Source organism: Myotis lucifugus, unplaced genomic scaffold, assembly GCF_000147115.1.
Source record: "Myotis lucifugus unplaced genomic scaffold, Myoluc2.0 scaffold_190, whole genome shotgun sequence".
In the NCBI taxonomy this organism is placed as follows: Eukaryota; Metazoa; Chordata; class Mammalia; order Chiroptera; family Vespertilionidae; genus Myotis; species Myotis lucifugus.
Genome location: NW_005871238.1, coordinates 2,597,419 through 2,603,247, shown reverse-complemented (window position 1 = coordinate 2,603,247; position 5,829 = coordinate 2,597,419). Strand labels below are relative to the sequence as shown.

Genomic DNA, 5,829 nt, shown 5'->3' with positions numbered 1-5,829 from the left:
CAGGGGGTAAGGGGATGCTGTCGTACGGCGGGTCTGAAGGACCCGCTATGACTTCCCGGACTAGGCCGCGACCCAGGGGCGAGGGGAGGCCGCGGCCACTCCCCTCGCCCTCACCCCAACCTCCCCGGCCCCAAGCCACCCGGGAATCAAAAAACGGGTTTAGTTACCGGAGAACAGAAACTTTACCGAACCGAGGACACTCTCCCCGACTCCCGCTTGCTGCCACGTCTTTCTTCTTTCTTAGCCGCTGCCCTCCGCCGTCCTCACAGCAGCAGCACCAGCAGATATCCAAGACTGCCAGCGTCAAAGATGGCGCCCGGCTACAGGCTCCGCTCTAAGACCGGGCGGTTAAAAGTGCCAGCACGACGCAATCGCGAGGATTCTGGGAGATGTAGTTCCTCTATGAGGCGATACGTAAGATGGCGTTCTAGCCGCGGAGTCACGTGACAGCGGAGGCGGCAGGCCAAGGAGGCCGTTCCTTTCCCATGAACGCGTTTTATAAAGTTAACGGATTTATTGAAACCGTCTTTGATTTTTTTTAAAAAAGGTTTTTGTTTTGTTTTTAAATCAAATGAGGCACTAAGCGAGAAAGCTGCGAGAGCTGTATCTACCAGACAGTAGGCGCTCAGTTTTTCTCTCACCAAAAAAACTTTGGCTTAATGAATAATAAATGGTCCCAGCTGTAGACATCTAATTTAGAAATAAATTACTCTCCCCATGCAATGTTGAAGGATTTGTGCATTTATTTTTATTTGAAGAAGTGAAATTAGGTTTTTGGGTTTTTCCAATACAAAAAAAATTTTTTCTTTTTTTGGAAAAACATTTCATGGTCACTAAAAAGCTCAGGAGGGATTGGGGAGGAGAAGGAAGAACATCAGCTTTGGCCTCCTCAATTATTGACATTAGCTTGTATTTTCCCATTTGAATGTTTTTACCTTTTTGTTGGGTTCCAGCCCCAGCAGGTCCAGGGGTTCCCAAAGGTGTGGACCAAGTTGGCAAAGAAGGAATGACACGGTGACAGCGTTCAGTTGATCAGCATAGCGAGGTTCTCCCTTTATTGTCCCGTTACATCTGTATTTATATCCTAGGCTTTGATTTTAATCCTATCCATTCTATTCCAAAGGTTAGGGCGTTTGTTATCTCCATTCCAAGGTCACTACTCTATTGTTCAGTTACTACAAGGAAGTAACTGAAGGAGATTATCCTAAGTAAAGATTATGTAGCTTAAGCATGATTGTTTGTAGTTAAAGTGATTAACTACCCGCCTGGCACTTAGTTAAGGGGTTTTACTGATTTATTCCCTTCCTTAGTCCTGTTAATCCCTAACTCCAGGGAAAAATCCCCACCTGGGGAAACAACCTTTCTCGGAGAGGTGACCTTGGTTAAAACACATAGTGCTAAGTAAGGGAGCAAACATATTAAGAACAGTATGCCATATACGCCAGGTCCCTTGAAACATATGCTGTGCAGATGTTTCTTCCCTGCAGTGACTGTGTCAAGCAGCAAGGATGGACCGGCTTCTGGCACCTTTTTCCTCCGGTTATAAAAGTAATACAGATGAGTGTGTTTTTTTTAAAAATGTAAATAATACAGATAAATGGAGTAGAAAGTTTAAATCTCTATTAATCTCATTCCTGAGAAATAATCTCATTAATTTAGCTTATATTCTTTCTTTTTTGTAGTCTTAAAATATACTTAAATAGATTATACTGGTAAGTTAGGCGCCTAAAATGCCCCCTGGGTTAGAGGCTCAGCAGAACTTGCTTAGGTGGCTACATTTTACTGAACTCCAGAGGACACAGTTATGCTACTAAGGAAGGATACACTTGATGGTAAAGCAGACGGGCTCCAGCACCTTTTATTTCCTCCTGGGCTGCTTCTGCCAGATACCAACTTGGTGAAGGAGTCCAGCCAGCTCACAACTGGGTCCTGAGTCCCCTCACACTTGGGCTTTTAACTTCTTCCAAAGTAAGAAGTCACAACATTACAATCCTAGATCCAGAGCCTTACATGATAATACTCTGTGGTTGCCATGTCAACCAGACCTAATAAGCAAGTTCCACAATCTACATGCCACTTATATCAAGATCTGACCTCTGGCCCTACAGCTTTGGGTCATAATGCCAGATGAGTCCACCCAGTAGGTAACAGGGGTATTCTTGAAAGCCATGTTTATACTTGCATGTCTAGCAATAGCAACTCTAAGGAAAATGACTGTAAATCGCAAAGATATAACCCAAAATAATTGTACCCCAACTCATCTTTCTCTTAGTCAGATCTCAAAAATGCCCAACAGGGGAAGTTATTGGAGTGAGTCTGTGTGAAAGAACAAAAACAAAACAAACAAGAAAACACATGGCTTTTAAGCGTTTGCTATTAAAATATCTTACTTTTGCAAATTTTATAATGAACACATTACTATTGTAGTCCTGCCCAGAGTATCAAAGAAGGCTTCTATAAGTAAGGGGCCCTGAAGGTTAAGCTCCATTTACTTCATGGTAAATCCTCCTCTCTTCATGTTGACTACTGTGGAGTCATATGATCTGGATTCAAATCCTGACCTATCCTTCTCCCTGAAACTCTAGTCAACTCTGTGGGTCCCACAGGTTGGGGGTAGCCTCAGTTTGTACCTTTTCACATTAGAAAATAGAGTGAAAAAGTAACTGCCAAATAGATAGTCCATCCTCCAACTCAGTGTCCATCACCACTATCCATCATCCTTTCTCTTTTTCTTTCTGCCCTTCGGTCTCAGCTGTCCTACATGAGTGAGGAAAGAGGGGCCAACAGATTCTTCCAGCAAGAAGCTTTGGGTGAGAGTCACAAATACCTACTAACCACAATGGATAAATTTCAAACTTCTTAATCTAGCTGCTATTTCTCAAGCCAACCTTCCTAGCACTACCTCTCTACTGTTTAATTTCCTCATACAGAACTGTAGTTTTGTTGGGTGATGGGTTAGTTAAGAAAAGGCAGACTAAGTTTTCATTATCAACATCAGCATGTACCTTACACTAAGTATTCTCCTATGTTTAGGTACTGTGCTAGGCATTGTGGGGATCCCAAATAGGTATGATATGTGGAACTTTTCTGAAAGACATGATAAATATAAAGATAAATAACTATCAGCTAGTGTACACCAAGTGTTCAGCCATAGTTTAGACCTGGCGTTACAAACTCAAATGCTTATACGAGCCAGGCACCTGTATACATGATAAGTATGGTGAGCCAGGTATAAGAATAAAACTCGAGTGCATGCCCTAGCTAAAGAGTCAGCTGTTACCACTCAAATTCAACTCATTCTTGCCAGGAGGGAACATAGAACCAGTGTTAATACATTTCCAATTTTTCAAGAGAAGCTGGAAATTCAGTTTTTTAAATGTGAAAATTTCTGATTTGTACATTTGGAAACTAACTCAAAACAAAGTAAAAAAAGTCACTTTATAGGCTGGTTTACAACCTCCACTTTAGGTCCAGGAGAGTTAGAAAGGAAGAGGCAGTTATTGGTAAGTACAGTTTCAGTAAATACTTTCTGAAAGGAGGGAGACTTAAATTGACATCAAGTAGGACAGAGGTGAGAGGTTAAGTGAAGACAAGGAAAGAAGCTATGTTAGGGAGACCCCCTAACGTAGTAAGGAGAGAAATTCAACTACAGCAGTGGTTCTCAACCTTCCTAATGCCGAGACCCTCCCTTTAATACAGTTCCTCATGTTGTGGTGACCCCCAACCATACAATTATTTTCGTTGCTACTTCAGAACTGTAATTTTGCTACTGTTATGAATCGTCATGTAAATATCTGATATGCAGGATGTATTTTCATTGTTACAAATTGAACATAATTAAAGCATAGTGATTAATCACAAAAACAATATGTAATTATATATGTGTTTTCTTATGGTCTTAGGCGACCCCTGTGAAAGGGTCGTTCAACCCCCAAAGGGGTCGCGACCCACAGGTTGGCCACCCACAGGTTGAGAACCGCTGAACTAGATAAAAGTCCACAGTTTATGGAATGAGTAAACTTTGTAAAAGTAGGTTGGAGCAAGATTATGGAGGGCCTTGAATGTTGGGAAGGCATTTGAATAATGTTCTTAGGGACAATAGGAATTCCTTGAAGGCTTTGAAACAGGGAGAAAAAAGTAGAGGATGTGATATTTGCAAAGTTGTTTCAGAAAGGCTGAACTAGAGGTAATGTTGGGCAGGAGTGACCACAGTGAAGTCAATGGAAACAGCAAAGAGTGGTCCCTTCTTGATCCTACCCGTTATCCCCTTTGTCTCTTGTAGTTTTAACTTTCTCTCTGATTGTTTCCCAAAGTCTAGTAACATACACCGATTTAAAAAAAAGTTGGGTGGGGGAGCATTACGCTCAATTTCTTGTTTCCCTCTGGCACACCTAATTTCCCAACTTATCTTCACCCCCAGGCCTCAGCAAGTTCCTTGACTATTTTTTCACCTCTCAGGCACTCTTTAATATATTTCATTTGGATTTATATCTCATGGCTTCTCTGTAATTACTGTGGTAGGGGCATTAGTTTTCAATTGGATGGATCCTTTTTAGTACTTATTTCCCTCTTATTAACAAGCATTTATTGATACTTTATTATGTGCCAGGCTTTGTGCTAGCACATAATAAAGTATCCAATGGAATCCTTATAATAACTCTATTAAATAATATTATTAATCTCTTTTTAGAAAGTCTTATAAAGTTCTAGTGATGTGTCCAAGATGTCATTGTTGTAAGCGGCAAAGTCAGATTCACACCCAGATCTGTCCAACTCCAAATCATGATGCAATTATTGGCCCTTATTCACCATTTTCTGTTTCTTTAAACTATGCCTTCCATGGTTCAAGGGCAAAATTCTATCTTAGCCAGTCCTTGTAGCTGATCAGCCTGAGGGTAAATACCTCCCATTGATGTACCAACAGCAATAAAGGCTCAACTACAACAGAAGGGTATACACAGCCCACATGGGGGTATGTACCCTGAGTGCCTAGCGTGGGTAATCAGGAAGGCTGTGCCACTGGGCCCTACAGAACACCTACTTCATAAAGCCACTCTATCAAGCCCATGAGATGTAGCAGCTCTACCTAATACATAGAAACAAACATAAGGAGGCTGCCAAATGAGGAGACAAAGAAACATGATCCAAATGAAAGAACAGAGCAAAACTCCAGAAAAAGAACTAAACAAAATGGAGACAAGCAATCTACTAGATATAGAGTTCAAAACACCGCTTATAAGGATGCTCAATGAACTTAGGAGAAGAGTAGATTAACTTAGTGAGAACTTCAACAAAGAGATAGGGAACATAAAAGCAGAACTAGATAACATAAAAAGGAACCAGTTAGAAATGAAAAATACATTAACTGGAATGAAGAATATATTACAGGGAATCAACAATGAAGTAGATGAAGCAGAGGATCCAATCAGAGATTTGAAAGATAAGGAAGCAGAAAACACCCAATCAGAACAGCAAAAAGAAAAAAGAATTAAAAAAAAAAATGAGGATAGTGTAAGGAGTCTCTGGGACAACGTCAAACATACCAATATTCACATCATGGGGGTGCCAGAAGGAGAAAAGAGAACAAACCTATTTGAAAAAATGACAGAAAACTTTCCTAATTTAGTGAAGGAAATAGACAGACAGTCCAGGAAGTACAGAGTCCCAAACAAGATGAACCCACACCAAGACACATCATAATTAAAATGCCAAGGGTTAAAGACAAAGAGAGAATCTTAAAAGCAGCAAGAGAAAAGCAGTTAGTTATCTACAAGGTATCTCCTATACGACTGTCAGCTGATTTTTCAATAGAAACTTTGCAGGTCACAA

At 40.8% G+C, this 5,829-nt stretch overlaps 1 protein-coding gene across 12 annotated transcripts in view; it reads right to left on the bottom strand.

Annotated features, from left to right (window-relative positions):
• ZC3H11A (zinc finger CCCH-type containing 11A) overlaps positions 1-421 on the bottom strand; it is a 36,300-nt gene extending 35,879 nt beyond the window's left edge. For 6 of the 12 annotated variants that reach the window (XM_023760715.1, XM_006096921.3, XM_023760716.1 and 3 more), the window contains exon 1: positions 168-331. The gene's annotated coding sequence lies outside the window, so the exon portion shown is untranslated. Of the gene's footprint in view, positions 1-167 lie in introns of all 12 variants that reach the window. The other 6 variants (XM_014462808.2, XM_006096920.3, XM_014462810.2 and 3 more) reach the window with 4 other exon arrangements.
• Positions 422-5,829: the final 5,408 nt, after the last annotated feature.